This window comes from Leptonychotes weddellii, chromosome 1, assembly GCF_054177405.1.
Source record: "Leptonychotes weddellii isolate Sample4059 chromosome 1, ASM5417740v2, whole genome shotgun sequence".
Lineage (NCBI taxonomy): Eukaryota > Metazoa > Chordata > Mammalia > Carnivora > Phocidae > Leptonychotes > Leptonychotes weddellii.
Window position 1 is genome coordinate 61,298,043 of NC_138369.1, and position 17,360 is coordinate 61,315,402.

The following is a 17,360-nucleotide window of genomic DNA, read 5'->3' on the forward strand; positions in this document are numbered from 1 at the left end:
GCCTGGGTGGCTCAGTTGGTTAAGCGACTGCCTTCGGCTCAGGTCATGATCCTGGAGTCCCGGGATCGAGTCCCGCATCGGGCTCCCTGCTCGGCAGGGAGCCTGCTTCTCCCTCTGACCCTCCCCCCTCTCATGTACTCTCTCTCTCTCTCATTCTCACTCTCTCAAATAAATAAATAAAATCTTTAAAAAAAAAAAATAAAAATAAAAATAAAAGAAAGAGGACCCAACTTGTGTCCATGAAATCAAGTTTAAGTCTGGGTAGTGTTTTTTGAACAAAAGCAAAGCATGACCTCGCTTGGAGGAGGCCAAGTTGTAGTTATTCGTGTCATGGAATTGTCTGAATTTCTGTTTATCTAAACACTTGCTTCCTTTTCCTTTCCAGCATTGGAGCACTTACTGGTATATTTAGTGTTTTTTTGTTTTGTTTTGTTTGTTTCTGTCTTCATTTTTGCTTTGTTTTTGAGTTTGAAACTATAAATTCCCTTCATGACATACAAAACGTACATTTGGTAACAATTAAATATAACTCATGATCTGATATTTTCTTTTCCTACAAATGATATTATTATGATAATTGGAAAATTTGTATAAGGTCTGTAGGTAATAGTACCGTATCCTTGTAAATTACTTGGTTTTAGTATTCGTTCACTGAGGTTTTTAGGGGTAAAGGGGCATTATGTTGGCAACTTACTCTCAAGAAACGTGTGTGTATGTGTATAAAGAAAATGATAAAACAACTGTGGTAAGATGTTAATACTTCTTTAGTGATAAATAATTCTTTGAACTATTCTTGTAACTTTTCTATAAATTTGAAATTATATTAAAAAGTTAACAAAGATTCTTTTGGTCTATTTAAAAAAAAGGCTATGGGGCATGAAGTACATACTTCCTGGCTGAACGTAGCATATATCTAATGATTAATAGAGCTAATGAATCCAGTCTGCCTTAATGCTGGTCTTCTCAAGTGGCCATTGGGGCATCCACTCTGAAAGGCTTTTTGGTGTCGAGTTATATAAGTTCTTTATGTATTTTGTATATTAACCCCTTATCAGATACATCATTTGAAAATATCTTCCATTCACTGGTTGCTTTTTTTGTCTTGTTGATGGTGCTGTTTGCTGTACAAAAGCTTTTTATTTTAGTATAGTCCCTATAGTTTATTTTTGCTTTTGTTTCTCTTGCCTGAGGAGACATATCCATAAATATGTTGCTAAGGCTGATGTCCAAGAGAATACTGCCTATGTTTTGGAATTGTTTTCTTAATTTCTTTTTGCAATTGTTCGTTTCTAGTGTATAGAAACCAAACTGATTTTTGTGTGTTGATTTTGTATCCTGCAACTTTGCTAAATTTGTTTACTGGTTCTAACAAAGGTTTTTGTGTGGAATATTTAGGGGTTTCTATACATATGATCATGTCATTTGCAACAGATAATTGTACTTCTCCCTTTCAATGTGGACGTTTTTTATTTCATTTTCTAGTGTGATTGCTCTGGCTAGGACTTCTAATACGCTGCTGAATAAAAAGCAAGAGTGGGCATCCTTGCCTTGCTCCTGATCTGAAAAGGAAAGGTTTCAGTCTTTCACCATGGAATACGATGTTAGCTGTGGGCTTGCCATAAATGACCTTTATTATATTGCAGAGCTTCCTTCTATTTCTAGTTTGTTGAGTGTTTTTATTATAAAAGGCTCTGCTGTTTGTTTTTATAAATAAGGTGTTACTGAAACACCCTCATGCCCATTTGCTTACGTATTGTCTCTGTCTGCTTTCACTGGACAATGACAAAGCTGAGTGGTTGAGACAGAGACTTTGTGGCCTGCAGAGCCTAAGGTGTTTACTATGTGGCCCTTTCAACTATGACTGTGGTAGATTGCACTGCCTGATTTTTGAATTTTGGAACAGCCTTGCTCTCCTGGGATAAACCTTACTTGGTTATGTCATATTATTTTTTTATGTTGCTGGGTTTAATTTTCTAATATTGTGTTAAGGATTTTTGCATCTATATTCATGAGAGATATTTGTTTGTAGTTTTCTTATACTGTCTTTGTCTAGTTTTGGTATCAGGATAGTGCTGGCCTTAAGATGAGGTGAGCAGTGTCCCTCCTGTTAAATTTTATGGAAGAAATTGTGTAGAATTGGTGTTATTTCTTCTTTAAATATTTGGTAGAAATCACCAGGGAAACCATCTGGTCTGGAGATTTCTTTTTGGAAAGGTTTGTCACTACAAAGTCAATTTCTTTATAGTTATAAAGCTATTCAGTTTATCTGTTGTATCTTGGGCATGTTTTGGTAATTCATGCTTTTTGAGGAATTGGCCCATTTCTTATAAATTGTCAAATTTATAGTAGAGTTGCTTGAAGTATTCCCTTATTATCCTTTTAATATATTTGAGGCCTCGAGTGATATTCTCTCTTTCCTTTTTCTTCTGTTGGTAATATGTATCCTCTCTTTTTGTCTTTGTTAGTCTTACAAGAGGTTTATCAATTTATTGATCTTACTAAGAACCAGCTTTTTTGCTTCATTGATGGTCTTTATTATTTTTTTCTTTTTAAAGATTTTATCTTATTTTTTATTTTTTTAAAAGATTTATTTATTTGAGAGAGAGAAAGTGTGAATGGGGGGAGGTGCAGAGGGAGAGGGAGAGGAGAGAATGTCAGGCAGACTCCCCGCTGAGCACAGAGCCCAGTGCAGGCTAGATCTCACGCCCCTGAGATCACCCCTGAGATCCTGGCCTGAGCCAAAATCAAGAGTCAGTCGCTTAACTGACTGAACCACCCAAGTGCCTCTAAAGATTTTAAGTAATCTCTATACCCAGTGTGGGGCTTGAACCCACAACCACGGAGATCAAGAATCGTATGGTCCACCCACTGAGCCAGCCAGGCACCCCTATTTTTTTTCAATGTAATTGATTTTTTTTTCTTTTTTTCAATGTAATTGATTTTTTTTTTTTCTTTTTAAGATTTTATTTACTTGAGAGAGAGAGAGAGAGAGCATGAGAGTACACTAGCTGGGAGAGGAACAGAGGGAGAGGGACAAGCAGACACTGTGCTGAGTTGAAGCCCACCTGATGTGGGGCTAGATCCCATGACCCTGATATCATGACCTGAGCTGAAATCAAGAGTCCAATGCTTCACTGACTAAGCCACCCAGGCGCCCCTCAATGTAATTGATTTCTGCCCTAATAATTTTTATTCTGCTTTTTATGTTTCATTTCTTCTTTTCCTACTTTTTTTTTTAAGGTCAAAGCTTAAATTATTGTTATTTCTTCTTTTATAATATAAACATTTAATGTTATAAATTTCCCTCTAAGCACTGCTTAAATTGCCCTCACAAAGTTTGATATATTGTTTTTTCATTTTGGTTCAAAATATTTTCTAATTTCCATTGACTCTTTCTTTTTGAGTCATGAATTATTTAGAAGTATGTTAATTTCCAAGTATTTGAAGATTTTTCTATCATCTTTCACCTACTCATTTCTCTTGTGGTCAGAGAACATATTTTCTATTATTTCATTTCTTTTAATTTTGTTACAGGTTGTTTTATGACCTATGTTTCATGTATCCTTAGAGAGGAATATGTATTCTGTTGTCATTGGGAGAATTGTTTTCAAAATGTCAGTTAGATCCATTTTGTTGACATTGAGTTCTTCTGTGTCCTGACTGATTTTTTAGAAATTTTATTTTATAATTTTGGAGCTGTGGTCTAGAAAGCAAGCACAACCCCTGCTCACAGAAAGTCATATGTATTCAGGTTTTCCCCTTTCTCAGACTGCCCTATTTTTATATTTAATGTTCCTGAGGAAGGAACTGTCAGACAATCCCAGCTCATCTACCTTTTTATGAGAGCGAATTTTGCCTGTATCTGTTAAGACTTCCATTCTAGATTTGAATATGCAGAATCTTCCATAATATTCTGAGCTTATTGTGTGGCCAGGTTGGAGCCTAGACTAGAGGTTTAGCTAGAAGGGCCAGTTAGAGGTTTTCGGTCTTTGTTTGGACCTCACCCAGCTGAGGAGCCTGATCTCTTTTCACACAGGTAACACCTTGCTCTTTTGCCCTTCTTACCCCCAGCCCAGGTTGTGAGCGATTTTACACCATGCATTCTCAATGGGGCAGTAAAAATTGGTTCCTGGGTGGTGATGGTAAAAATATCTTACTCTTTTTATGTATAAAATACAGATAGATACAGTATATAAATGTATCTCATATAAATTTCATTGGGTTGCTATCTGTAAGCTATAAATGTATATACTATATTAATTTTATTTGGGTGGTGCTAGGGAAAAATTGTCTAAAAATGCTCCTTCAGGGACTGATAATGATAAAATGGTTGAGAAATACTGCTTTATGTTGAAGATGTCGAGAGAGGTGCTGAGCAGAAAGGTCCCACGGATTTGAACAGGTTCTAAATGAGAGGATATGGAAGGTGGTACCACAGAATTTTACAAGAAAATATTTTTATCCAGAGATTTTCAGTGACTGGAACAAAAGGAAATAGGACCAAATCATATCATGGAGAAGTCAGGTTAAATGTGAGGCAGCTACAGCTGTCAGAGAGCTTCATTAAATCATAGGGGAAGGAGTTTAAAATAACGAGGATTTCCTTCTGCCTGGAGTCCTATAGGAAAGGTCCTGTGAAAAGCAAGGGAGTAAGCCGGGTCTCCGCAGGTGCTGTCAGTCCATTGGGTGGTTGAGGAGGGAGCCTTCCAATTGGTATTTTAAAACCATGGGGCGCCTGGGTGGTGCGGTTGGTTAAGTTTCCGACTCTTGGTTTTGGCTCAGGTCATGATCTCAGGTCCTGAGATTGAGCCCCATGTCAGGCTCCGCGATGAGCGCAGAGTCTGCTTGAGATTCTCTGTCCCTCTCCCTCTGCCCCTCCTGCTCGTGTGCTCTCTCTAAAATAAATAAATAAATCTTAAAAAAAAAAACAACAAACCCAGGCACCATTTGGACAATTGGCAACATTTGAGTATGACTTTATCATAGGTAATACTATTGAATCAATGCGAAACTCCCAGAGATTGATAATTGTTCTGTGGTTATATAAGAGAACAAGGAAGATACATAATGAAATATTTAGTGACTGAAGGAGATGTCTATAACTCACTCACAAATGGTTCCAGAAAAACTATATAAGGAGAGAGTAAGAGGGAGCTGGATGGGGTGTGGATGGAGGGGAGGGGAGGAAGGGGAGGGAGGGGAGGGAGGGGTGGGGAAGAGAGAGAGAGAGCGCTAGAGTGCATGATAAATCAGATGTGCCAAAACACCAGTAATGGTTGAATCTGGGTGGAGGGATATTCAGGAGTTCTTTGTAATGTTCTTGTAACTCTTAGGCAAGTTTGAATCATTTCAAAGTACAAAGAAAAAAAAAGTATAAAAAGGAAACAAGAAAACACATGGCTCCTTTGAGAAATACAAGTCACACCATGTAATGTTACTAGAACTTGCCCAATAATGCAGTAGCTTGACTGAGAGCAGGTCATTGTATTGTAGGATCCAGGGGAGCGGGTGTTAGACATAAGTTCTAGCATGGTGCCTGGCACATAGTAGGCACGCAATAAATATTTGTTTGAATGAAGGAAATCAGAGCAGCAATGACTTTGGAATTGGCTTTTCCCATTGCACAGGGGCCTTGCACCTGGCCGATTGGGATGCGCTTCCCCAGAAACGCCTTTCTGTGCCTCTGGACTTCATGAAAATCACCAAATGGAAAAGTTTCATCTCAGGGACCTTGCATCACAATTAGTGTAATGGAAGAAATTGAAGCCCTAATTTTAGACTTCTTGCTGGTAAAGGCACCCAAAGGGATGAGGCAGACAGTTATGACATTTCTCCTGTATTGGTTACCATTGAAAAAGTATGAAATCTCCACCAAAAAGTGTTTAGGTAGAAGCTAAAGTTACTTTGGTTATGGTAAAGTATATATCACATAAAATTTATCATTTTAACCATTTTTAAATGTGCAGTTCAGTGGCATTAAGTACATCCACATTGTTGTGAAACCAGCATCACTGTCTGTCTCCAGAACTTCTCATCATCCCAGACTGAAACCTTGTATCATTAAACAGTAATTTTGTAGGGGCGCTTGGGTGGCTCAGTCCATTAGGTTAAGCGGCTGCCTTCGCGGCTCAGGTCATGATCCCAGGGTCCTGGGGCCTGCTTCTCCCTCTCCCTCTGCCTGCCACTCCCCCTGCCCCTGCTCTCTCTCTGTCAAATACATAAATAAAATCTTTTAAAAAACCCAATAATTTTGTTATTATTATTTGTTTTGCAAACCATCTATTCTATAGAGTTATACCTGCTACCTTTAGTAATAGTAGGCTACAGGACCCAAATCTCAAATTGGTGGCACCAAAATTATGGAACTTAAATTTAATTAATTATCTTGAAAGGAAACACATAGGAATTTAACATGTGTATCTACTGCCAGTTTACACAAATTAACTTTGTCTAAAGATTATAACTTATACACTATAATGTATACTGTTTAAAATAAAATTGACGAACTCTAAGGATTTTTTTATAAATACTTTTTTCTTTAAGGTAGGTTCCATGCCCAACGTGGGGTTTGAACTCACAAGCCTGAGATTAAAAGTCGTGTGCTCTACCGACTGAGCCAACCAGGCACCCCTTAAAAAAACTTAAAATTAACCTTATGGAGGCATAATTAACGACAAGTGTACCTTTTTTCAGTGTATAATTTGATGACTTTGCTGTCTTTTTCTAAATATAAAAACCATTGCCTTTTTTAAAGTTATTCTCTGTTTTAATTAAAGGTATTATTTCATGTTCCTCAGAGAAAACTTGGAAAATTCAGGAAAGACTAAAGAGAAAACAAAAGACAGTAATAATTGCCCAGCCCTCCAAACATTATTAGTACTGTATTCTCTTTCTTTAAAAATAGACTATTATGGATAAATGAGTCAAGAACTGTTTCCAAGGTAATAATTTCAAAATATCTTCATTTTAGATTATATTTTCATAACAAAAACTGCTACTTTAAAAAGTCAGGAAGTTTCACTGGCTCCGATTTCAAGTGATCAACATAGTTTTTGTCTTGTCACAGGCGCTCTCTTGACAAGAATGGGATGGTCTCTGCTACACCAGGGAGTAATACCTACTCTACCACATGGAAAGCTCATCAGCGCTCTGTAGGAAGTGTCCCCTGAAGGTCAAATACAATCTCTTGAGGGCCAGGGTCCTAAATGACACTTTCAGTAATTATAGCCCCGAATAGCAGAGCCTCAGGAGCCGAGGAGTGTACAAGGAAACAAACAGGCTGCTTTTGTCAATGAGACAGGGTTCAGGCTAGAACTGCTCCCAAGCCACCGAAGCACATTCTGTCCTAAAGAACTGCTAGGAAACATCAGCCCACAGAGAAAAGTCTCACATTTTTAATGCAGTCTAATCAAATTGAGCTAGCTACCTTCCTGAATTCACAAGTGCATCTTATGTTTGAGTGGCATCCTAGACAGTGTGCTATCTGCTGATAGATTAGAAACCGGCCTAAGGGCTGGTCCTTTATTCACAACCTGGCAAATAAAATAAAAACAACTTTGGCTACTGGAAGCTACTATGAAACTGAGTTTCTTTGCCATGTGTTAGAGGAAATTAGCATCAGACTCAGAGATAAGGTATCCTAAACACAATCTTTTAATACCGTGGGAACACAGGGTTCAAGAAAAGCTCTCTGCACATTTTGAAGGGTTTCTCCCTCACTCAAAACAGCTAATAAATAAACCAGAACATCAAATGAATCTCAGGACATTGGCCAGATAATGAGAAGCCAGCGTGGGTTTTCTTTGCTGTATAACAGAACTGTAGTGTATCAAATCTGAATTTAGCCATTACATTTTCTGGAGTTTTCCCAAAACTGGCTAAGGAGCAGAGATCCTGTTTCTTGTTCTAACCACATAAACTCAGATATAACTTTGAATTAATTAACTCTTTGGGGCTGTTTCCTCACCTGTAAAATGAGGGTGGGGCAAGTTCATCTTGGGGCCCCAGAATAATCCCCTGTGAAGAAAAGTGTTAGCCTCCCCCTCCCTTTTACTGTTAAGCAGTTTTTATTTATTTTGGAAAATGCTTTCAGAAAAAAACGATATAGGTCAAATGTCAGGATTATTCCGGAGTTCTGACCCATGGCTACAAGGCTTTTCAAATTTAGTTCCTCTCGAATGCAGAGAATGAAAGCTACCCATCAGTTACGAAAATAAAACTCTCCCTCCTGAGGTCTGATGTAGTCTACTGTAAAACTGTTCTTCCAAACTCCCCGTGACAGAGGGGACCATATTAGCACGGTGCTGAATGCTTAAGAAATTACAGACAAAAACTTCCATGAGCAATAAACAGTTCAAGATCCAGGGATCCTGCAAATAGAGAGCCTCAGAGGTCCCTTCCTGAACTGGTTTGGGGTTTTAGTAACCTTCTACTTAGAGGTGGTTTCTCCCTATAGCCCAGGTTGCCAGAGGTACCACATAAAATAAGGCTAGTTTCAGCCATACTCGGCTTGTCGTTCAGATCCTCAGCTACACCCCCTGTTCAACAACATGATGTAAAATTAAACAAATCAGAACTGCATTCAGTTCACATTCAAGATAACAAGAGCATTTGCATCAATTAGAATTACAAACAAGACTATGGAAATGAGATGCAATAGGGGAAACCCATTAAAATATTTTGTTGTCTGGCCAAATTCCTGACTCAGATCCAACTGACCTAAATGAGAAAGCAAGGCTAGAATGGCCACCATAAAACTACAAGCTAGTTGGCATATTGTGGGCCCTCGCCAGCAGAAAACTACCCATTAATGGGAGTCACTCTTGCTCTTCCGTCTGTCTCCCCTTTCACGGGCTCAGCAACCAAATGAGCATCTCTGAACATTCCCAACTTCCTGTGCCCCACTTCTCCCTCAAGGGCATCAGCTCTGCGTTCTGTGTTGGAGAATTACCTGTTCTCTCTCTTTTTTTTAAGATTTTATTTATTTGTTTGACAGACACTGCGAGAGAGGGAACACAAGCAGGGGGAGTGGGGGAGGGAGAAGCAGGCTTCCCGCTGAGCAGGGCGCCTGATGTGGGGCTCAATCCCAGGACCCTGGAATCATGACCTGAGCTGAAGGCAGATGCGTTAACGACTGAGCCACCCAGGCGCCCCACCTGTTCTCTTTCTTTCACACGCACCGTCCTCTTTAATCATGATTCTTCCTTTCGAAAGGAAAATTCATTTCAAGGTCCAAAAACCTCACCCCCGTAGAGTCAGAACACAAACTCCTTGTATGAGAAAGCTGCCTGAAAGTTGGTGTAAACCACCTCTTAGTTCTATAAATGCCCTGGGACACCTTCCTCCATTCATGTATAATCAAGAAGCCAGAGCTTTGTTTCTTCATTTGCCAGAGCTGTTTTATATTCATCTTGGGTAACTCACCCCAAGAGGACTATTTCTAAGCAGGTCTATAATAAACCAAATTCTGAGGCTGTGCAAATCCACTCATTGGCTTAGCCAGCAAATACTGAGCACCTATGAAGCAAACACGAGCCCCATGGCTGCCTTCCCTTGGCAAGACTGTGCCGTGAGCCACCAAACAAGAAGGCATGGGAGAACCTGAATTCCAGGGATCTGTACTAGCCAGGAAGCCTGGGAAGGCTTCGGGAGAAAAGTGACCTCTGAGAGGCCAGAAGACTGGCACCTCTGAACTTTATTTTGATGGGCAGATGCTATTTTTCTAATTTAAAATATAATAAGGAGGCTGTGATGGTGGGGAGACGTGCAAGGGAAATATGGGAACTCTAATTCTGCTCGATTTTGCTGTGAGCCTAAATTGCTTTATAAAATAGTCTTTTTTTTCCTCCAAATGTTTTGTGCATATTAATTTAATTTAATTTTTAAAAAAGATTTATTTGAGATAGCGTGAGCAAGAGAACATGAGCGGGGGTGGGGGGTGGAGGGACAGAGGGAGAGAGAGAAGGAGGCTCCCCACTGAGCAGGACCCTGAGATCATGACTAAGCCAAAGGCAGACGCTCAACCGACTGAGCCACCCAGGCGCCCACCATTTTCATTTAATTTTAATTCCTGCTTTAAAATCTACTTTATTAGCAAAAGTGACTTGAGGTAACTACCGAAATGTAAAAATATAGCCAAATGAAATAAGCTAAAAATAGTTAGAAAAGATTGACAGGGAAAAATAAGGGTAGAAAATTAGGTTGCAGAGTTAAGCAAACATTCTAACACATGCTTTGAGAAAAATACTGCCCATTACAAAATGTACAGCCTCTGTAACATAGTAGTATGTTGAAAGCCAGCATAGAAAAGAAAATGTGGGAGCAGGGGGGCAAAGGGACTGCCTGGGAATACAGTGTAGTCCAGGTACATGGTCATCTGATGGTCTGGATTCAGATTTTAGAATATTGACATTGATTTACTGCATATCTCTCACAAAGACCTCTGTAGATGCTATTGCTTTAACTTAAACATTACAAAGATATTGTGGGATATCCTATTCAAGAATGTATGCTCTCTGAAGTGTGCTTGGGGGAGTTCAGTGCAGCTAGGTAATTGTGGACTCATGGATTTAAACAGCCAAGTTCGCTGGGCATAGGATTGGCATAGGATTGCCTTGCATTCCTGAGTTCTTCAGTTGCTTGGGAGCAGTTCTAGCCTGGACCTTGGCTTGTTAGCAAATGTAATTTGTCGGGTTCCCTTGCACACTCCTCCACTCTGAGGAACTGCTTTTTTGGACCATAGTTACAGAAAGTGCTTTTTTAGGACCCTGGCGCTTTAGAGATGGTATTTAACCTTTGGGGGACACTTCCCATGGTGCATTGATGAGCTTTCCGTGTGCTGTAGTGGATATTAACTTTGGTTTAGTAGAGCGATCAGCAAAAACCTTTTCTGTAAAGGGCCAGATAGTAAATAATTTCAACTCTGCTGTTGTATCAAGAAAGCAGCCATAGGGCGCCTGGGCGGCTCAGTTGGTTAAGCGACTGCCTTCGGCTCAGGTCATGATCCTGGAGTCCCTGGATCGAGTCCCGCATCGGGCTCCCTGCTCGGCAGGGAGTCTGCTTCTCCCTCTGACCCTCCCCCCTTTCATGTGCTCTCTCTCATTCTCTCTCTCTCAAATAAATAAATAAAATCTTTAAAAAAAAAAAAAAGCAGCCATAGATAGTATGTAAACAAATTGGCATGACTGTGTTCCAATAAAATTTTATTTACAAAAACAAGTGGTGGGCTGGGTTTGGCCCATGGACCATCGTTTGCTGACCCCTGGTTTAGTGGCTTTTTGGAAGACAAGACGGAAACACCCCTAGCTTTTGTGGGTGATGGAGAAAAGGATCTAGTAGTAGGAACATAAATATCTCAGTTGAGATTTAGCATCCGTGGTGGGGAAGACACTTTTGTATTATTTCCCAATAATTTTTCAGTTGATGTAACATCAATAAAGGCTTTTTTGTCGAGAAAAGGGCCTCTAATCCCACCACTCTGAACACAACTGTGTTTTCCTTTTTGTACATTTGAGTCCTGTCCCCCTGTATATGTACTTTTGCAAAGCCCCAGTGTGTGTATATACCAGTTGGTATTATTAAAGATCATAATGTACCCACATATCCGACAGTTGTTAGCACATTGGGATCTAGTGAAGCCTAAAAAGATATAAACTAGGTTTAGCAGGGAAGATATTTTTAAGGACTGATTTGTGAGGAATACTTTTCTGTGTTTTTGACTTTTTCAATATTAGAGTTATAATTCACTTGTGACAATGTGGATGAACTTAGGGTATTATACTGAGTGAAATAATTCAGACTGAAAAAGATAAGTACCATATGATTTTATTCATATGTGGAATCCGAAACACAGAACGAATAAACAAAAAATAGGATGAGTTTTATAAATACAGAGAAAAGACCTGATGGTTGCCAGGCAAAAGGGGATGGGGGATGGGTAAAATGGGTAAAGGGGAGTGAGAGGTACAGACTTCCGGTATTCCCAGAAGGAATAAGTCCTGGGAATAAAAGGCACAGCATAGGGAATCTAGTCAATAATATTGAAATAGTGTTGTACGGTGATAGACAGTAACTACACTTGTGAGCATAGCATGACATATAGAGAAGTTGAATCACTATATTGTACACCTGAAATTAATGTAACATTGTGTGTCAGCTATACTCAAAAATAAATAAACAAATAAATAAAAGAATACCATTGTTAGTGAAAAAAAGTGATTTGCTTAAAAAAAAAAGTTATAATTCATTCTTAAACCCTGCAAAATAGCAATACCCAGAAGACTGCGTATGGGAAGAAATTAGGCTAGGGCTAATGTCAGGTAATTGGCTGTTCAAGAGGCAAACCTTGCTTTAGCTCTAAGTCAACGACGTGGTCCCCAGGGTTTCAGGCCAGTGTGAGAGTTACTGCACCCTTGCCCAGGGCCACAGAGGCTAGACCAGAGCAGAATCTTAAATTTTTCCTTCTTCCTGTTTGGGGCACATGCAACAAACCAAGAAACAAATCTTCAGTCTCATTCTATACGATGTGACTCTCAAGATGTATTTTTCTGAACAGGAATTTCCAAATATGTGTATCCAAGAATGGAAAAGATTCTTTTTCACAACAGTGTTATCATTGCTGAAAATATTTTGAAGCTCTTTTTTTGGAATTGCCTTATGAATAAGTTACAAGCCGCGGTGGAAAGAAGTCTGCCTGCTTCGTAGTCTTACCTCATTTTTGACTAAAAATGGTATTAGCCAGCATGACTCCCTCGCCTTGGCCTCTGCCCGTGGCTCTGAGTTGCTTTTGGCTGTTTCCAGATCTTATAACCATGCTCAGATGAAATGGATTTGTCTCAAATGAGCTAAAGATTGTGGGTCATGACCATCAGCCAGGAGCCTCTGAGGGTATTTCTTTGGAGGGAACAAAAATAATTATTTCTCTGTGTAAGCTGTGATAGTAAAAAAAACCCATAAAATAAAAACAAAACAAAGTGTGCCTTCATACATCATTGGGCTGTCCCCAGACCACCATGCCAACATGGCTTTTGAATGAGGTCATCCTGACAGGGATGGCCTCCAAAATTGACCTGTTTTATTCCAAATCCAGGGTCTAATGCAAAGGTTTTTGAAAGGCCTTCATTTATATGTGCTCTCTTGTCCCTGTTACCTGGACATCTGAAAGGCTGTTCTAGGTTTGCTTTCCTGAGAGATTGTGCATATATTGATAGAAGTCGATGGACTGTGATACCCTTATTGTCCTCCCGTGTCCTCCCTCTGATGTGGAAAGGGGGAAGCTCATGTCTGAGCTAGGGAGTTTTATTGTCTGGCAGGCCATTGTGTAGGCTCATAACTTAGTAGGTAGGATCAGAGCTGCTTAGAAGGCCTCGTGCTGGTTAGGATCTTAGTTGCAGGCAGAAGATTCCCTTGAAGCAGCCTATGCAGCAGGGGATTCGCTGGAGTTCGACTGTTATTTCTGGGAAAACAAAGCTTCAGTGCTACATGTTCAGCTACAACACAGCCTGTCTCCAACCAATTCCCCACCATCACATGGTTCTAGCTCACTTCCGCCCCAGTCCCTGTGACTCTGAGGCAGAACACGAAGCCACACGCCACAGCTATTCCAAGGAATCACACACCCAGCCTGTGGGGGCTACCTCCTGTTGTTGTTGCCTTTCATATCTTGCATGTGCGTGTGTGCTTGAAGAATCTAGCTGCAAGGGAGTCTGTGTTAGCTTTCTAGCCCTTTAGACCAGGGAGGTGGTAGGCTGGAATGCTGCTGGATGGTGCTCAATGAGCCCCTTTGCCATATTTGTGACCAAGGTGTGCACACAGAGGTGATGGCAAAACCCCTGGTGGGGACATTCTTGCAGTGATCAGAGCAGAGGGGAGAGGACTGAGTTTAGGAGACTCCTGAAGGCTGTTGGGAGAAGTAAGTGACTGGGATTCAGTATAGTGGTCAGTGCTGTTACTGGACGGTGGCTGCCCATTGTGTGACGGGTGGCATGCTGGGTTGGAGTGGCCGCTGTGCCGTGCCCATACCCTCGGCATGGTCCTCGGTAAGATGGAAGAAGTGCTGGGCTCATGATGCTTTGCAGCATTAGAGTTTTGAGGCAGAGGATCCCTTTCAGATCCCAGCCTGTGTGACCACCGTTAAGTTATTATACCATTCTGGGTTTCAGTCTGTTTATAAAATGGGGATGTGCCTACCTTGTAGGGAGATTGGGGTGGTAAAATCAGATAGCATGTGACTATTTACCATGTGCCTCTGTTATGGAGTAGTTGTCCCCCAAATTACTACTGCTTTGTTCAACTTTGCCATCTTTCTCTTTCCCCCTTTGTCCGAGCAACTCTCAGCTACCTTACACCCCAGTGGATACGGTAGCTTCTAGGCTTTTTCTTAGCAGTTAGCTTACCTTTCCCACCCCCTGTGTGCCTCATTTTCCCTGCTGTGTCCTGAACGTTTTATCATGAAAAATTTCAAACATACAGGAAAGTGGAGAGAATTGGACAGTGACCACCACATGTCTGTCACCTGGACTCTACAATTAATATTCTATTCTACTTGCTTTATCACATATTTTTCCATCTGCGCATCCATCAACCCATTTTATTTCTTTATACATTTTACGGTGAACTGTCGACATCAGCCACTTCCTCATAAATATTATAGCATGCCTATTGGTAACAAATACCATTAAGTTATTTGCAGTTTTTTTCTCTTGATGTAAAATTTCACAATGAAATGCATAAATCATAAATGTGCACTTGCTGAGTTTTGACAACTGCATATACCTGTCACCCAAAACCCTATCAAGGTATAGAGCATTGCACCTCCCCAGAAAGTTCCCTAATGCCCCTGCCCTGCCCAACACAGGCAACTACCATCCTGATTTTTTCCCCACTATAGATGGGTTTTGCCTGTTCTAGCATGTTCTTACATGTTCTAGCATGTTCTAGCATGCCATGTAAGTGGAATCACACAGCATGTGCTCATAGTGTCTGGCTTCTTCTAGTCAGCATAACATTTTGAGATTCATCCATGTGATCATCATGTCTTATCAGTCAAACAATTCTTTTTATTGCTGAGATGGCTAGCTTTAAAATTGTGCCTGATGGCCGTGAAGAAGGCAGACCCACTCGCCTTCCTCATGGAGTTTGGACATTGTTTCTTCTTTATCCTTTCCCACCTAATGTTATCAATGCACAGAGGCTCTTTGTAGACACTTAGGGTGAAAGGGGCTTAGAGACCATTTAATTCAGTTCTTGTCCCGATGTTTGGCATCTTGGCCAACGTAGGAATCCCTTCTGACCCGTGTCTCTTCCCTCTCGGGACTCGCGTTACTGGGAATTTATGTGCATGAGAAGTGAGAGGGCCAGTGCACAAGCACCTGAGACATTTAATTATTTTAGGGCTAAAAGGAGGGTGAATTCAGCCCTGTTCTAGTGATTTTTGTTGTTGGCTTTTTGTTGTGCTGAGTTCGTGCTAGAAACATAGGGCCTGTTGGCTGGAATAGCTGGAGTTCGAAACAGCTCCTCTTTTCCTTTTTTGTTAATGAATTAGGACTCTGAAGCTGCTCAATTCTCTGATGTTTGAAAAAGGAGTCTTTTTTTTTGCCTTTTCTCAATTCTTCCCTCCCTCCCTTGCTCCTTCCTCCTCCTCTGTCTCTGTCTCTCTCATACTCCCCAATGAACACATTTACGTATAGGGACTTGTCTGAAAGCTTAAGGTAGATCTTTTGTGAAGGTGAATGACATGCTTGAGGGGGAGAAGGAAGAGGGTTAAGAGAGTGACCACTGCTTGCTCATAGGGAGGCAGTGACCACTCCACGGGAGTTAGCTCTTAAATAATAGATTGGGTGGCAGCCAAGAGTTGGACACAGCAAGAATCTGTAGGTGCTAGTTCCTTCCTTGTTTATATCCTGTGCAGAGCTTCTGGAGCGTGCCTATACATTAGAAGGATTGGGGAGATACTGCAAAAACACCACTATCAGGTGCCATGCTAGACCAGTTGAACCAGAATGTGGGCCCCTACCCCCAGGCAGTTCTTAAGTGCAGCCACAGTTTAAAATCACTGCTAGAGTGTCTTCAGGATCCATCTTCACACACAGTATCACCATAAGTGCTAATAACCATTCCAGGCAGGCAGGTTCCAGTACCATCTTATTTTAGCCAAGCAAACTGATGTTGAAGTGGACGCACTCATGTGGGCCCATCTGATCACAAATGGCTGCATTCTTCCCATTATTCTATGTTCCCTCTGACCCTTTTATGTGAATGGATTTCACACAGTGGGATGGATCATTCCTTCGCTCAGTTCTTCATTCACTAGTCACTTACCATGTGCCATCCTGGGGCCGGAAGTCCCCTGGGGCATGCTGCTGGTGAGCCCTGCCTCCTAGCTGATGGGCTGGGAAGGAGCCCTAGTGGATGGGCGGCTAAGCTGTGGCCTGAGAGCCTCATGGCATAGCCAGGGCTCTGGGCGAGTCCAGACTCGTCTCCCAGGGCACACGTGCAGGAAACTCTTTCTGGAGGACACACCCATCTGGTTAAGACCTGGAGGTGTGAGAGAGCAAGCATGGGCTCCCTGGGGCAAGTGAAAGAAACCCTAACAGCTGAAAGCAAGAAGGAAGAGAAGAATCTGGAGCCAAGTACTGAATCACCCGAATAGATGTGCTTCACTGAAGAAAGATTTTTCTCAACCCACCCATTGTACCTTAAAACATGATTTTTCATTTTGTACCAGGATCCTTATTTGCCTTTGCAAAATGAAATAAAATGCATTGTCATAGGTTTTTCTGTACATTGCAAATCTCATTGAATTTTCAAGGATTTTGTTCATTTTTTTGTTTGTTTGTTTACTGTGACTAGAAGGAGATGTAAATAAATTTATGACTTTAGAGCTAAGAAATGCTGAATAAATAATGTTTATGTCCCACTACTGATGGAAGGCACAGGTGCTACAAGGAGTTCTATAAGAAGAGTGGCACATCAAAGGGGTCTTGGGCAGAGATTCCAGAATCTTGTGAATTATTTCTATTTTTCCCCCCCGGTGTCAATGTTAACAGGATAGCATAGTGTTAAAAGCGTGTTTTTTCCCCTCACAAGATTCAATTTTTAAAAATAATTGACATACAATGTTGTATTAGTTTCACGTGTACACTCTATTGATTTGACAGTTCTATCTACACATCACTCAGTGCTCACCATGATACGGGTAGTCACCATAAAACATTATTACAGTGTTATTGACTGTATTCCCTATACTGAATTTGTCATTTCCATGACATTAGTTATGTTATTTTATTTTTAAAAAGGTTTTATTTAGACATTCATGAGAGACAGAGAGAGGCAGAGGCAGAGGGAGAAGCAAGCTTCCCACG

The 17,360-nt window shown here is 40.8% G+C and overlaps 1 protein-coding gene and 1 long non-coding RNA gene across 2 annotated transcripts in view; both read left to right on the forward strand.

The window, feature by feature from the left end:
- OSBPL10 (oxysterol binding protein like 10) overlaps positions 1-17,360 on the forward strand; it is a 280,920-nt gene that overhangs the window by 14,772 nt on the left and 248,788 nt on the right. The gene's annotated exons all lie outside the window — the stretch shown is intronic.
- LOC145722398 (uncharacterized) lies at positions 11,149-15,564 on the forward strand. The gene is made up of 2 exons (XR_014146687.1): positions 11,149-15,449; positions 15,495-15,564. It is a non-coding gene; the product is annotated as an uncharacterized LOC145722398 (long non-coding RNA).